Source organism: Amblyomma mixtum, chromosome 5 (genome assembly GCF_055824585.1).
Source record: "Amblyomma mixtum isolate Tamu chromosome 5, ASM5582458v1, whole genome shotgun sequence".
Classification (NCBI taxonomy): domain Eukaryota; kingdom Metazoa; phylum Arthropoda; class Arachnida; order Ixodida; family Ixodidae; genus Amblyomma; species Amblyomma mixtum.
This window is the reverse complement of record NC_143016.1, coordinates 81,466,219-81,483,073: the sequence shown is the minus strand read 5'-3', so window position 1 is coordinate 81,483,073 and position 16,855 is coordinate 81,466,219.

Sequence of the window (16,855 nt, the reverse complement as noted above, 5' to 3'; positions counted from 1 at the left end):
TAAACATAACTGTTCTCCTCTCAGTCGTCGCTTTTTTTTTGTCTCATATTTTCTTCACCTCGCCTCGAAACATTCCCCCTCGTGCAGTGACGTGACGCTGACGAGCAGGGCGGAGAGAGAGAGCGGGTGGAGAGAGAGAAAGAGGAGACGGGGGGGGGGTTAAGTCTAGCCGCCACCGCGTTTTTGAATGCGAGCTGCGTTGCTTGCTTTGCGCCCGTTTTCATCGCGGTGTTGTCGGCGAAAGAGCACGCGGGTGGGACCTCCAACTTCTCCTCCCGCGCGGAGGATATACATCCATCCACATCGCCACATCCTGCGCGTTCTTCACCGCACCGCGGCGCCCCGCGACCGCTTTGCACATCTCGGCCTGTCGCTTGCGGTTTCCGGCAGCTGGTCTCTCGGACCTGCGGAGAGAATGCCGTCCGCGCCCCATGTGGACGACGACAGTCCCGCAAAGCGCGCGTGGCCCCGATGTGCGCGCCTCATCTGACGCTGCGCTTGGCGGCTGTTTCACTATGAGGTGCAAGATGAGCTCTCGGTCGGCAGGCAGGCGTATGGGCGACCGCCGCATGGCGAGCTCGAACTTCAAAGATGACGTCTCCTACAGCGACGAGCGCGCGCGCAACTGACAAGGAGTTCCAACGCAGCGGGACAAAAGCGCTTGCATGAACGTTCGTTATCTCTTCAGCGTGCTTTCTTCTCGAGGCGGGCCGAAAAAGACGATGACTCACGACTGAAATTGTAGAGATTGCTTCCGCTTACTCTATGCTCGAGCACAGGAGGTGTCGTGCTGAAGAGAGCTTCACACATGTTTACAAAGCTCGCGATGTGACCACAGTTAAGGTGAACGAAGTCACTGCTCGTGTGTTCGGAAGGTGAGAAAACGAACTTGAGCATCTTGGTTGCAAACCTCCGCAAGGAATCCAACAGTACCACCGTAGCTTTCACTCATGACTTATGCTTTAGTTTGTGCGGTCTATTGGTCACCCGGAGACGCAATGTTGATTTCACTGCGATGCGAGTTCAGTAGGACAAAATCCCAAATAATTGACATCTCGTGGTACACGGTGTTCAGTTGTTTACGTAATAAATTAATTATGAAATGAATGAATAAATTAAAAGAAATAAATGCTAGTGTTTCAAGCGAAATGGAAGCACGCAGTATCTGTCCCACTCTTGATGGAGCCTAGAACCAGCCTTGAGGGAAATGATGGGTGGGGTCGACTTGAAGGAGGCAGGAGAATGTTCCGTCGTAGTGGAGGGCTCCGAATTAGTTTCCACCTCTCGATGTTCTTTTAAATGCTCTGACATCGCGCAGTACATTGACGTTTTTGCATTTCGACTCCAATGAAGTGCGACCACCGCGGCCGGGAGTCGATCCCGCGACCTCGTGATGAGCAGCCGAACTACATCTGTGGAGAGACACATAAAGCAACCGTGATACCGTAGACAAAAAAAAAAAAAAGACACAACAGTCGGCAACTCCGATAAGCGAGCTTCCGTTGTACTATTCTTTCTCTCGGTGCGCGAACCCTGGACCCGTGTGCGCACGGCACGCAATGGCCAGACACGCGAGCAGGAGGGGCACGTGGCTAAGCTGTCCCCTTCGGCAGGGACCATCCCCATGCCAGTTCGGAGCCATCACAGGCTCTATGCCAGCCATTAACAGGTTGACGGGCTCATTACCGGACAGCGTGTCGCCACGACATTTTGGTGAACTCAAAGAGGGGCGCACTAGACCAAAACGTTTGCGTCATGCGCCTCCTTGGTGGACCGTTTCCAGGAGAGAAGGAGTCACATGGGTGAAAGAAAAACGAACAACCGGAGCCAGAGAAGCGTGCGAGTTCGAAGCATGACAAAAAAAAAAAAAACTCGAAATGAAGGAAATAACGTAGAACGAAGGAATAGCGGCTAAGGTGGGAGGCCATTGTGCAGGCTGCGTGCGCGGCAGAATCACGAAGCCAAGCCAAGCCAACGGAAGACGGACGCGCGCCACTCGTGGCGTGCCAACCCTGCGTTTGAGGCACGCACCACGGTATACTGCGCGCAGACCTCGCGGTTGAACCGTGTAACCGCACCACGGAGAAGGAGGGAGACTCAGAGACAAAGATCGAGGGCTGTGTGTGTGTGTGCTGCTCGAAGGCCTCCGTGAGACGACGACGAGGAGGAGGATGAGGAGGGGATGAAGGAAAGGAGGACTTCGAAAGTTGCAAAAGACGGGGAGAGCCAGCGGCGGAGCACGAAGGGGAAAGGAGCGACTCAGCGCAGCTACATCCCCACTCTCTCCCTCCGAGCTCTCCTGTGCGGGGCCGCAGCCGAGTTGCTCGCGGGGTTCAGACCTCGCCGCAGAGTTTTCCGCGCTCGGCCAGCCCGACCGTCGGCCGGGGTCGGAACGCTAAATTTAGCCGCCTGGCGTGCGTGATGCTCGAGCGAGCGACGGGTCCACGTCGAGACTGCCGAAGCGAAGGAAATCAAAGAGAGAGAGAGAGAGAGAAAATAAAGCGAGAGGCTCCAAGGATTCAACCCCTCCAACTCCAAAAGAAAAAAGTTATACGAAAGTTGGGACAAGAAACTGAACCAGAGAGGAGTAGTACAGAGGCTGCATTGGGGCACCGGAGAGCGAGTTAAACGCCACGCACGAAGTTTTAAGGTTGGCATGGCGGGGCGCCCATAGCGCTGCGCGCCGTCGCCAGCGTTGCACGCTCGGGCGGCGCATCCGGTGGCGGTGCAGAGTCGCGCAGACATGGCCGTCGACAGCTGCGTGGTTCTTGGCAGCGTCGCCGGCTCTGGCAAGGTCGCAGCCACGCCGCGCTCCTGAGTCAATCCACGTCTTGAGCGCTGGTGCAATCGGCGGGCAGTCCGTTGAACTGGGCCTGGCTGCTGAGGCCACCAGGGAGAGGAAACACTGCTTCAGTGCACGCAGCGTGGATGAAAAGTGGACGCTTGAAGCAGCTGTACGAGACCGCGTATAACCCGCAAACCGCTTGGATCGACTGGATTTGCCTCCCAAGCGAAAAGTTGGAAATATGAAACCAAGCGCACCACTTAGACCTTGAGAGGATCAATTAGTTCGCTGAGGGACGTACAGTCTTTGTCAAAAGTTTAGAGCCCAGGGGGTTTGCTTCTAAGCCTTGTAATGGGACTCCTGAAGCATTCGTGGCAGCCCTACCCATTGGAGGAGGCAGGACCAGAAATCATCTTACGTTCAGGAAATTTGGAGCGCTGGAGAGGCATTAAGAACCACACAGTGTGGCTCAGAAGCAAACCCCCTCGGCTCAAAACTTTTTACAAAGGCTGTACAGTCGTCCACATACTTCTATAAAGCGTTTGAATGGCGCGATGTTGTGCATTTATCGCAACTGGCGCTGCCATAGGCGGGCCCCAACATAGCTTTTAAAGAAATGAGGATTTAATCGCGATCCACGGGAATGTGCACGCAAGATCAGGCCATGCTTCGAGCACTATAGGCAAATCGTAAATGACACAAGAGTACTCGCCTATATGTCATTCGAGCGTTCTAGACAGGTGTGTGTGAACGACTGTACTACGCTGATGTTTCTATACAATTAGTCCTCAAAACAGTAATGGTTTCTCCTTGAGGGACTGAGGCTTGCAGCTGCACAGAAGATCTCCAGAAGGCTACGCCGCGTAACACTCATCCTTTCTGGCTTAGGGAGGCCTAGGTTGTTGACTAGCGCTGCCTTTGCAACTGTAGGGTTCGCTGTTGAAGCAGAATGTGTAATGCGACAACCCCGTCTGACGGAAGCCCCTCCACACTGAAGTGCCTGGAGCCATCACGAATAGCTCTTGTCGTGTTGGCGCACAGCGATGAGTTCTGCCACCTTCAAGTCGTATGTATGATCAATATGACAAAAAAATACCAGGAAAAGAAAATAGTTTGGATTTGAAAGCGATAGAGATGCTGCTTGGCAACGCTTCGTTCAACACACGGAAATGCTGGGAGTGGGATAAATTTAGAGGGGCTAACTATCAGGTGCGTGATGCCGCGGGCGACCGTCCGCTCAAGGAAAAAAGAAATGTGGAATGAACAACTTTGTGGATTTACGTTCTCTCTGCACGCAAATGTAATAACTAAATGAACGAGAAAGTTTTCCAGCTATTTTTCTGGAACTTATGTCGTAATCTCCAGAAAAAGAAAATTACGGGCACAATGCGTGCAGATGTAACAGTGTAGATAAACTACTGGAATTCTTTTAGCAATCGCAGATGGAGAGAGTTTATGTAGCGAAAAGAAGCGCACGAAAGTGCGCAGGGTTTCAAAGCGACCGTCCTTTCACGGCGAATAAATTTTTCTCTCTGCATCCCCCCCCCACCCCCAACACACGCACACACGTACGCACGCACACGCGTTCACAGAGAGAGCGAAAACCTTTCAGCAGAGTTTTCGGCTGCGCCCGGAAGCGGGTAGTGACAGCGTCAGCTTTAACGTAAACCCCCTTCCCTTCCCTTCCCTTCCCTTCCCTTCCCTTCCCTTCCCTTCCCTTCCCTTCCCTTCCCTTCCCTTCCCTTCCCTTCCCTTCCCTTCCCTTCCCTTCCCTTCCCTTCCCTTCCCTTCCCTTCACGAAAGCTGTTATTCCGAACACCACACGAAGAAGGCCACCTGGGGCTGCTATTTGAAAGATTGCTTTACTCCCTTTCCATTCTTTTGCCTCTCCGCAATTGGTCAGCCTTGCCTTCGATACCAGAGGCTATACGAACAACATATCTTGCTGGCTCTGATCTCTTACGTAACACACGGCAGATGCGTGACGAAATGCGGCCGCTCGATAACATATCCATGCGCTGTACGAAATAGGTCATATGCTCCACAGGCGCACCCAGCCCACCCGGACATTCTCCTCATTGGCTAGATCTGTAGCTATTAAACTGATGATGACGATGATGAAATTACACAGCGTTTGAGACACTGTTCAATCCGAAGGGTGCTCAGTTCTCAGTGTAAAAACAGAAGCTGAGTGATTGATTATTTAAGCTGCTTTTGAAAAATCGTTCCCTCCAGAGAGTGTACGTGAAGGGGCGCGATTACTAACGTCCACAAAGGGACTCGATTGTACCGAATGAGAATGGAGCTTCGATCTGTTTCCTACTAGTACGGATACGATTTGCGTTTCCTTTTAAAGAGCACAGTGATTGTCGAACCAAATCGGGATGCAGCAAAAATAACCTAACGACTTCTGTTCTGCACTGAAGTAAAAAAGAAATAGAAATAGAGATCGATAACCTTTCCACCGCCGTCGGGTGAGTGGCGAATCGTCAGGCCTAACAAACAGAAGTGGCGGCGCACTGTGCGATTGACGTCACTCTTGGCAAATTTTGCGTGCAGAATTCGCGCGAGTTTCAAGGGCGGAGTGCGGACGAAAGAAAGACGGACCGTAGGGCTAGAAGATGCAATAGTTTCTCTTCGTTTATACTTGCAGTCGGCATAAGAAAACAGCATTGCCTGGTCACTATGGGGCTTGACCGGCAGTTCTACGAATTATTACGCCAGTAAATTACTAGAGTCTTCAAAAGAAATAAGCAATGTCGTTCTTGTTAAAATATATAGTACTTCCGCATTTTCATTGTTTCGCTACTGAACAATCACGAAAGCTAAGTTTGTAAAACACAGATTTATTTAAGCTGACAGGCAAGATAACCACTGGTCCTTAAGGGTAACGGAGTGGATTGCAAGAGAAGGGAAACGTAGCAGGGGGCGGCAGAAAGTTAGGTAGGCGGATGAGATTAAGAAGTTTGCAGGGATACGGTGGCTGCAGCTGGCAAAGGACAGGGTTCATTGGAGAGACATGGGAGAGGTCTTTGCCCTGCAGTGGCCGTAGTTAGGCTGATGATGATGAACAAAAAAAGGCATCCACAAGCGATTTATATATTGCACCGCGGAGGAACAGCAGAGATGAGGATGTGACATATAACGGTCAATCCGGTGCTGTTCTTAGGCTGTAACAGGGACAGCCACATCTATCACCGTACAGCACTGCAGCGAACCGATTGCAGCTGGTTTCCGTAATACCCTTGGTGCCCATGGAATTCGTGTGTACGTGTGCGTCTGTTTGTATGGATAACAAACAAGCTTGGGCTGCTAGAGGTCTGCACACACAGTCAGGGTCGCAAGACAGACCAGATCACAAGCAAGAAAGCTTGGAACATGCAGGTGGAGCAAAATGAACTAGGAAGAAGTCAGAAAAAAAAATTCTTTATCTTAGAATTGCTTCCGCATTCGAATGACTGTTTTTATTTTCTTCAAACAGATGTTAATGGTCGTGTTGTTCATCCTTTTTTTTAATCAAATCTTTGAAAGGAACCATGAAGCTCCTAGCTGTTCGCTCAACATCTGCCAGATCATTTCATGCCGCGGCGAAATAGTTAGCAAAACATTCACTGTCTTATCTGGCGATAAGCGAGAAAGAACAGGCAGATATTGATGTGGTATTATGAACTCTCACTGGGGTTTAAAATGAACAGAAAGTTACGAAAAATGGTGTGCGATGGTGAAAAGCGCACCAGGAATCACTCCACTCTGAAAGCAGGTCGCGCTTAAGATAAAGTCAAAATTAATTCCAACATCCAAGTATTATGGAGCACAGGGCCCAACGAGGGAAGCTCGATAATTTAAGCTCACGGCATTAGGTGCATTTCGTCCCTGCGATGGTGTCGAGAAGGTTTTATCCCGTTTTTCAAGGTTTGAAAGAGACAGCACGATGGCTAGCGTGCCCCTGTCACGTTTCCGAGCTTCCACCGAGCCATGTGTATATGCTTCACCACGGCAAAGAATTGTGAAAGTTCGCGCTCATGTTTGTATCCTCTCTAATGTGCTTCGAGCCGGTGCGGTGATTGAGTGGTTAGAGCGCTCAGCTGCTGACCCGAAAGACGTGAGATGCTGAAGGCTCGTGCACTGTTCAATGCCAGTGCGCTTTGAAGAACTCCAGGCGGTCGAAGTAATCCGTAGCCCTCGACTACGCTCGTCAGTCTGAGTCGATTTGGGGCGTTAAATACCATTAGCGAATATAAGCCAATCTAATGTGCTTTGTGCCTATCAACCTAAGCACTCAAAACACAAAGAAAGAAGTGTAATAGAAGTGCCAGGTACACATGCACTGCCGCGCTTTCATTCCTTGAAACCTTTACACATGACTGCCTGGTTAGGCTGAATTAGCTCAGGCTAGGCTGCTTTGCCCCAGTTGTCCGAGCTGAGCAGGAAGGCCAGTACAGAAAAAAGGGTTCTGCTGGTGATAAGAAGCTGAGAGGCTGAGATCGCCACTGCGGCTTTCGCGGTGGAAACCGTATGTTTCAACAGATGCGGGCGTGCTTGCAGCGAAGAAGAGAGATAAAAAAAAAAGCTAAGCAAAAGTAAACACTCGGCTACCATGAGGCGAGGCGCGTGGCAGCGTGCGGCCACCATAACCACGGGCCCACGTCCCCAGCCGCTTTCCCCCACCCCCGCGCCACCCTGAACTTCTCTTCGCCTCCGCGACCATATTTGGACGGGGTGGCGAAAATCTGGCCCGGCCTTTCCTGCCTCCCTCACTCCTCCTCGACGAGAGCACGCAGTCCCTCCCTCTCCTTCGCTGGCCGCACTGGCTTCATTTTACGCTCCTCTCCGCTATCTCTTCTCACCGGCGCCCAACGCGCTGGCTCCTCTTTCCTCCTTTCTTCTTACATCTCGTTCTCTCTCCCTCTCTCAACGCTTCTCCCCATCCTCGCCCTCTGCAGGCGCGCCGCTTGAGCGATCGACATCCTTCACACGGGATGCCCGGGAGGAGAGATGCTGAGGCTGGCGGCAGTCGAGAGATGCCGCCGTATCGCGGGGAAGCGCAGCCGCTGGAGAAGAACAGAAGGGGGGGGGGGGGGGGGGGAGCGGTGAGCGCGCTCTGCGGTGCAGAGGAGGTGAAGGAGGAAATTAAGCGCGCCGCGCACATAGCGGCGAGTGCAAGAGAAGCGACAGACAACACGAAGTCGTTCAGCGTGAGGCACACCGTACGGAGAGACAAAAGAGGGAGGGAGAAATGAGGGGGGGGGGGAGAGACGGAACCGGCGCGTGCCACGCGAGTCTGTCTCTGGCTGCGATTTGGTGCTCTCTACTTGCGGTAAGGTTTGGGGGGGGGGGAGGAAATGTTTTCACCCCCCCCCCCCCCTTTCCCCCATGGCGAATAGCTTTTCCCGCTCTGATCTGAGGAGGAGAGGAAGCAGGAGGGATGTATGTATATGTGCATGTTCGTGCATGTGTGTGTGTATGAAATCAGAAGAAAAGAGTTCCTCTATATGCACAACAGCAGAGTGTAGCGGAGGAAGCTGGCAGCAAGAGAAATAATACTGCGAAGGGGGAGGATGTGCAGGAAGGGAGTACATAATGCCCCAGTAGCACGTGCTCGCGGTGGCACGTGCATGCAGCTGGCACCGCTCGTGGACCAAAGCCGGCCGCCGCCTGTCGGCAGATGCTCGGCTGAAGAAGCGTTGACCCAACAACGGATTGAGGAGCATTTACCTCTTATGCAAGCGCGGTTTGAGAGTGCGGGGCCCGAACCCTGTATTTCGGCGCCTTTTTGCTTGTGCGGGTGCATTGGTGGAGTCTCGGTTGTTTGCACGCATGCGCAGCTGAAGCTCCCTCGCTGAGGGATTACAAACAGAGTACAGGCGTGATTTTCATGTTACGGAGGGCCGTGCAGTGCCTACGAGACGCCGCGCACCATTGAATTGCGCGCTGATATCGCAATAATTTTCGCGGACATTAGAACGAAAAGATACGTTATAAAGTTTCTTTTCTGGAGGCCCAGCAAACTGTTAAGAAGAAACCAGGCGTCCCGAAAAGCGAAAAGGAAGAGATAGGAGGAAGGAAATGTCGCTTTTGTGGCAAGCTATGCAAAAACCATTATTTGCCTCTCTTGCTGTGAAGAAAGAATTTTTACACGATAGAAAGTTTTCTGCGCGCCATTCAAATGATGATAAGGTTATCGTGCTTCTGGGTTTTTGCGGTCTTGTACCAGGACTGCCAGGTCCTTATAAAAATTCGGCCTGCTAACTCAACCACAGAGCCGATATCTTGATGCCCATTTAGCAGGATAATAAAATTTCAGACGCAAGTTACCGATGCCTCACAGCGTTGTGCACTCAAACCATGGTGACTGAAAACCATTCCATACGAATTATAACAAAATTAAGTACATGCACAAGTACTGCGAAATGAAATAATTCATGCTGCCGGTCCCTGTCAAACAATGTGTGACGATAAACACGATAATAGGTTTGATGGGGTGGTAAACTTATTTCTTATCCCATTTTCTTATAAAGATTCCATGCGAGTCCTATGTATGGAAATTTTTTATTTGACAGTCTGCGGCGCTCAAGTGAAGAAAAAAGGGCATATATGACTCTATTCATTTAATATTAGGTAATTTTTAAAATCAAAATTCAAGTGAAGTGGACGAAATGGACTTCGATGAGGGCTAAATACCACGGTTTACGTAACCGCGCATACATAACTACTACCCACGTTTCGAACTATAACCCCAGCATTGCGCTAACGGCGGCGTACTAGGCTTCGTGCGTCATTGCTGCGGTTTCCGGAACAGGGGCGACATTGAATCCGCGCGCGAAAAACACGGTGCGCAGTGTCGAAAGAGCGGAACTCGCTGCTTGTTCGATCCACGCAGCTGCGCCATGTTTACGCGCTGCTCTTGAACTTCCGCGCTGTAGTGCGCGCCTGCGCGGCATAACGAACAGAGGGAACCAACCTCGCCCTGTGACGAGAGCGAAAGAGTGCATTCGAAAGAGAAAGAGAGGATGCGATGGCGAGTCTGATTCGCGCACATTCGTATAGTATATCGTTCGTTCGTCGGCATCCGCAGTTTCCTGCCATAAAGGCTGCTCGCGGCGACTGCCTCGTGGACTGTTTGTTGTTGCTGCCAGGCCTGACAGTCGGTTCTATGACCTTGCACAGCTGCAGGTGTTTGCTTCACTCTTTCGGGCTTCAAATGACGGAGAGAGCATGTTTGTGCTTTTTCTGTTTTTTTTTTTTCACCCTTCTAAAAATACGACGGAACCAAGTGTATGAATGCTTACCCTCATCTATTATTGTGTCTACCATAGCGGACAAATGTATTTTCTTCTCAGTCCTTTTGGGCTAGCTCCATGCGCTTTTTTGTTTTTGTTGATGTATGTGGAGCGTAATGTTGGAATGGCAAGCATTAAATCAAAAACCGGTCTCTGTTGCGCTTCACTCGCTTCTGGCTTTCGAGGATAGACACTACCGCGCACAAAAAAAGCAAGCTGTTACAGGAGCGTGGTACGAAAGTTGGTACTGTAACGAGGGACGGATAGACGGAGACTGCGAACAAGTCAAGCCATCGCGAACAAAGCTTAAAAGTTGGTGTGACGCTAGGATTTGGCATCGAAGCCCTGTCCAGCGTGTGCACACTTCTCTGTAGATTGCAGGTGTGAGCAGCGTGCTCTGGAAAGGTGACGTCTGCAAGTTATAAGTAACCCGACAAATGAAACAACCCTCTTTAAGTAAATGGGCGCACTTTACGCAGCACTAATAGGATTTTCTGCCCTGAAGAGATATGTGACTTCGTATCGGCAATGGTACGCGGCTCTGTGAATACAGTCAACCTTGGGCATCCAAATATGCCCGCATGGAAACAACGCCCATTAGCTCTGAGGGTTCGGAGCCCTTAGCAATGACAGACGAGAAACGACTGGCGCAATTTCGGTATAAAATTGTCGCAAAAAATGATAAAAGAAGAGGGGAGTTTGCCGGATGCCATAAAACAGATAGCGAACCACGCGTAACCGCAATGCGAGCAAGACTACCACTCGATCCCTTCACTCGTTCCAACCGAAAAGTCGCTGTTGGAAAAGTGGCATTACCACTTTTTCCAGTCTTGAGGCAGACGCCTACAGCTTACGGCGAAACTAACGCGTGAAATATAAAAGGTTCTCAATTTCCTGCACGATCGATGTTTCGACTTGCGAGTCCACAGTGCACGTACATGGAGAGCGTGTGTTGCGCAATCTGTGGCACGGAGGCTGACGTCGGATGACCAAGCGAACAGCTGTTGGCAGGCTACGTTTGTAGCCTGCTCAACGACCGCGGCTGCGTGTGTGTCCTCAAAGCTCCGGCATTTAATGATGACGTTCTGTCGGAGCGCAACTGGCGTAACGAGTAGGCTATACTTCAGGTTGTGATGAGACGAACTCAAGTAGTCCCTAGGGCGAAATCGAAACATGTGTATTGTTATTAACAACATAAACAGCGCGCCGCCGCGGTGGCTCAGTGGCTATGGTGCTCGGCTGCTGGCCTGAAAGACGCGGGTTCGATCCCGGCCGCGGCGGCTGAATTTCTTTGGAGGAGAAATTCGAGGCCCGTGTTCTGTGCGATGTGAGTGCACGTTAAAGAACCCCAGGTGGTCGAAATTTCCGGAGCCCTCCCCTACGGCGTCTCTCATAGCCTTAGTCGCTTTGGGACGTTAAACCCCATAAACCAACCAAACCAACATAAACAGCGAACGGCTTCAACAACCAAAGCTCGAACGCAAATGTAGTCCTTTGCGCTTCACACGCCATGGTGGCTCAGTGACTGTGGCGTGATCCTTCTGAGCGCTTCTGTAGCCGGCCGCGGCGGCCATATTGGGATGGACGCGCAATGCAAGAAGTAAAACTCGTGTTATGAGACTTCGGTACGTGATAAAGAACCTTATGGTTTCGTAACCCACAGTGTTGTTTTGGGATGTTACGCTTATCAGTTTTTAACTTTCAATTCGGCATTCCAGCTCTCTGCTTAAGAATTTCACATTCGTTGAAGTAGCCAAGTGTGCAAACGTAGCCAAGTGTGCAAATGAGATTCCGAATTGAACTATAGCTGTCGCCTGCGCATCGTACTGTTTCTGCGCCTGCGTCTTTCAGAACGTCATCTGATCAAGTCGAACAAACGAAAAATACCGCTTTTTTTACACTGTCCTTGGTCGCCCGTTCAGTGCATTGTCTCCATATGTCGTAGACGAAACATCTTGCGTTCACCCGCCGGTCGTTTAGAACTTTCAAAAAAATTTCAACGTCCAGTCCATACTCTGGTAATACACCGTTTATAACAGAAATTTCGGCAAAGGAACATCCCGGCCGCGGCGGTTGAATTTCTTTGGAGGAGAAATTCTAGAGGCCCGTCTACTCTGCGATGTCAGTGCACGTTAAGGAACCCCAGGCAGTGGCGGTCCTAAAAGGGGGGGGGGAGCCTTTGCATATTTTCCCGGACGTCCGTTTTCGGGCTCTCATAGGACTAGATGGAATTTTTGACGTAGAACTGGAAAGCTTTTTCCTCCGTGATGCGTCAAGTAGTCCCATACTTTGTACGTTCGCCGTGTTAGCGGCTGTCTTATTTCACACAATTCCACGCTCTACACGTTGGTAGTTACACGAGCACAATTCGTAGTGATTGTCGAAGTATTGTGGTCCTGCCTGCCCCCACCGTTGTCTTGCCTTGCCGCCGGCGCGGCGACGACGGCGGTGCCATTCACCTGCGGTTGCGGTGGCCAGCAACCTCGTCGGTGCGGCAAGGAGCCACCCATTAATGTCATTATCCCCCCCATGGGACACAGCGACGCCAGCGAGGGGATCATCCCTTTTTGGCTTGACAAGAAGCGCCGACCAGCCGCCTTGAAGGAGGGTACTGAGGGCGGAGCAAAGCCAGAACTGAGTAATGAAGGCCGCTAATCCCACTGGTGAAATGTCCGGGCAGGTGCTTTGACCTTCGTGGACATGCCGTGGCGGGATATGTGTGAGCCGCCGGCCTGTTTCCCCTGGTATCGAAATGAATATTCCTTGCGTGAACGTTAACATTCAAAGATTGGTTTGGTTTGGTTTTATGGGGTTTAAGGTCCCAAAGCGACTAAGGCTATGAGAGACGCCGTAGTGGAGGGCTCCGGAAATTTGGAGCACCTGGGGTTCTTTAACGTGCACTGACATCGCACAGTACACGGGCCTCTAGAATTTCTCCTGCAAAAAAATTCAACCGTCGCGGCCGGGATCGAACCTGCGTCTTTCGGGTCAGCAGCCGAGCACCATAACCACTGAGCCACCGCGGCGGCTCATTCAAGGATTGAGTAACGGTATAACGCCTATAGCGTTCGCCATTTATTTTTCAAGAACAAAGCGCAGAAAATTTTTTGTGTAAATAAAATAAATAAAGAATCGTTGTTTCTTTTTTTCTTTTTTTATATACGAAAATCTGCCCCCCCCCCCCCCCCCCCCCCCCCGCGCTTACCCTAAAACCACTCTCTGGGACCGCCACTGACCCCAGGTGGTCGAAATTTCCGGAGCCCTCCACTACGGCGTCTCTCATAGCCTTAGTCGCTTTGGGACGTTAAACCCCATAAACCAAACCAAACCAAACCAAACCAAACCAAACAAAACCAAACCAAACCAAAGATGTGCCCGAGGTGTGACGGGCCCATGTGTGCCTGGGAGCGACTCTCTTCAGAATGTGCCGTCTTCGGTCACGCGAACCGAGGGCGTACCTTGTGCGGATTCTTTTCTGGTTCCATTATCTTACAGGGGGCTGTCGCTTGTATAATCGGGAATTATAGCCAGCATGCACAGTCAGGAGGCGGGTCTGGTTTCAAGGAGTGAGGCTACCAGAAACAAAGGAAGAGGTGAATTAAGCTAGATAAGGATCGACATCTGAGCTAGTTGGTAATGCATCACGAAACATTTTAGCGCTCTCACGACGAACGACAAGGTAGACCTGTCGGCTATGTTGTCTTGTCTATCTTTTCGTTCGTCGTGAATGCGCAAAACTTTTTCGTAATCTAGATAAGAACTGCAACAAAAAAGCTGGACGACGCTTAAGCTACCCTTCAGAGTACAATTTGATATCATTAGAGATCTCTACATCGCAAGTCCTTCTTTTTCATAGATTCATAGACCACGTGGAGTCCCTCATGCTCCTATTGACGCCGTGGTGCAGCGGTTCAGCGATGCACCACTGCCTCGGCAGGTGACTGTTACAAACATGACCACCGGCGGGGCCTGTGACACTTAGGTTGCTCATCCAGAGCAACCTCGCGCGACCGATAATTAACTTAACTGCAACCTGCCACGATGGGCGGTTCGCTCACAGTCCGGTGGACAGGTTGCCACCTGCCACGGTGAGCAGGTTGTGATGACGTCACAAGGTCACGTGACCTAGTTGGCAAGAGGGTCGCCTGCTTTTTCGCTCACAACGCCGGCAACGTCGACGCCGGATTTTGTGAACAACTGGAGCGGTAATGCTATCATGTTAAAATATAGAACTATGCGGATCTGGGAGTACAGTGCAGCCACAACTGGACCATCAAGTACTAAGGTCATCAGTGCCAAAGAGACAAGCGAATGAATTCGGAAAAGAATAGCTGCAAAATATGGCCCTGTGGGGAGCTGGGAGTCTGGTAGAGGCACTACTGCCCCTTCAACAACTGCGACCGTCAGTGCCTAAGGGGCAAGTGAATGAATCGCCACAAATTACAGCCCTGTGTGGAGCTGGGATTCCAGTGCAAACCACCACTGTCCCTTCAAGGATCGTGCAAAGCAGCGGCAAAGGGACAAAGGAATGAACCCTGAAGAAAATCGTCACAAAATATAGACCAATGCGGACCTGAGAGTCCAGTACAGCCACCACTTTACCCTTCGAGGACCGATGCAAGCAATAACAAAGGGGCGAAGTGAATGAACACAGAAATGAAGCTCCCTTATTTTGAGTCCTATGTCCCATATACAGTCACCACTATCCCTAATTAGTCGGGAGATAGAGAGAGGCCTGAGACTGAGAGCCATTTCCTCTCTACTGAACATTTACGGAAAATTATGAGCAGATTGTTAATTGTCGAAAAGGACGATTATATCAGCTGCGACTCAGAACGCAATTACGTCTTAATTTCGTAGCCAAAGACACAAAGTCACACTGAAACCAAGGAAATCATAATGAAATATATATATATTTTGTGTGTGGAGGTGCCGACTAGACGGGGAGATCATTTGCGCAATAATTATAGATAGCGCATAACTTTGAAGAAAGTTGAAGAAAACAACTCTACGCCGTCATTGGAGAGTAATTAAGTGAGAAAGGCTTTTATCTCCTTTTTTTTGGCAAATTCAGGTGAACATCCTCCGAAAACTGCGGCCAGCCCCAGGTCGAACATGAAGCTGAACTTATCCAAAAACCTCTAAACGATCCCACCCGAATGGTATCCAACAGTAAAAAAGCTTTCAGCCTCAGGCAGGATTCGAACCATCCCAGGGGTTTTTTCGATTTTTTATTTTAAGCATGTTATTTATTCAGTAACATTACGTTGTATGTATGTGTACTATTTACGAAGTCTTCAGAAAAGTATGAAGCGCAATTACAAAATAGACTCGTCCGAGTAACAAAGTACTAGAATGAAGGCAAGGCGGAACAACTTGGTCGCCTCCGAGAGACGGTAGCTGGTCGAGTTCTTTTTCGAAAGAGGTCTGAGTTCCGAGATCACATAGCACTTAGCACAGCATGCCCTTGGTTGTAACTTTCGGCGACGAAGCCAGCGGTTAAACCCAACTTGGTGATTGGAGAGTCTCGACTGTACGTTCACCATTCCCTGCGTTCGCGCTAAGCGGTCATGTTCTGCCCCGCTATGCACACAGATCTGACGGCTTAGGGCATTACTAACATATAAGGGGCGCTACGGTGGAGCAATTGCCGGCAGAATAAGCAAGGCTAATTCCACCTGTAGCATACAACAACTCATCTCAACTCGTCGCGCTAAGCGGAGTGCTCTTCCGTCCTCCTCGATCATTTTGAAACAACACAATATGGTCACCATCTCCAAGTTTTCACCGATGGTTCAATGGAAAAGTTTGGTGGAGCCAGCGCAGCGGCGTTGTGTATTCCATCTTTTAATACTGCTGGGTATGTCCATTTTACCCGAGTTGTATTTTCCCGAACAGCTGAAAACGTTGCCATTGAGGCGGCCGTGCTGAAGCTAAGGTCTTATTCTGCTCTATCTGTTGTCATCCTGACGGATTCGGAACCTTCTCTTCAAAGTATAGAGCTCCCCTCTGAAGGGTTATCGGTTAGCTCTCTGCGCTTGGTGCAGAATCTGCCCGGCAGAGGCTTCTCTATATGTTGTTAGTGGGTACACTCGCACACAGGTCAATTGGGCAGCGAGGTGGTGGATATGTGGAACATTAGCTAATCTCATTGGCTGTCCAGATTATAATGTGGAGAGCTGTGTCCTACTCGCTTCCCTCAAGGGAACAGGAGCGCCACATGCTTCACTTCAAGACATTAGTTATCCGCGAGGAAACCAGTGTTATAGGAAGGATGCTTTCCGTTTTATACCAAAATTCACTCGAGACTCTGATCTCCACTGCAAAAATTGGCAGCAGCAGTAATGTGCGTTATGTTTACATGCATTTAATGGGACTCCAAGGTAACTGGATTGCTTATACGAGCCTCTGCAAAACCAGCATGTTGAGCAGGTGTAGAGCCCCAAAGTGATTTTTGCTGCTTTTGCATCAATGTGTCTCTTGTTGTCTGGAGATGTGGAGCTGAATCCTGGCCCTGATACCAAGGCAATTTTGAAAGAGTTATGTGATGGCCAAAAGGCAATTCAGGCCGAACTAGTCGATTTGGGCAAACGACTTCTAGAGGTTGAAAACAGCTTAAAGGCTGTCAAAGACCAAGCTCGTTGTATTGAACAGCTGACAAAGACAGTGAATTACCTTGATGACACCGTCCAGAAACAAAATGCAAAAATAATTGCTTTAGAGATAGAAGCAGAAGAAATAATCTAATGGTGTTTGGAATTAAAGAAAGCGATGAAGAAACTATTGAGGA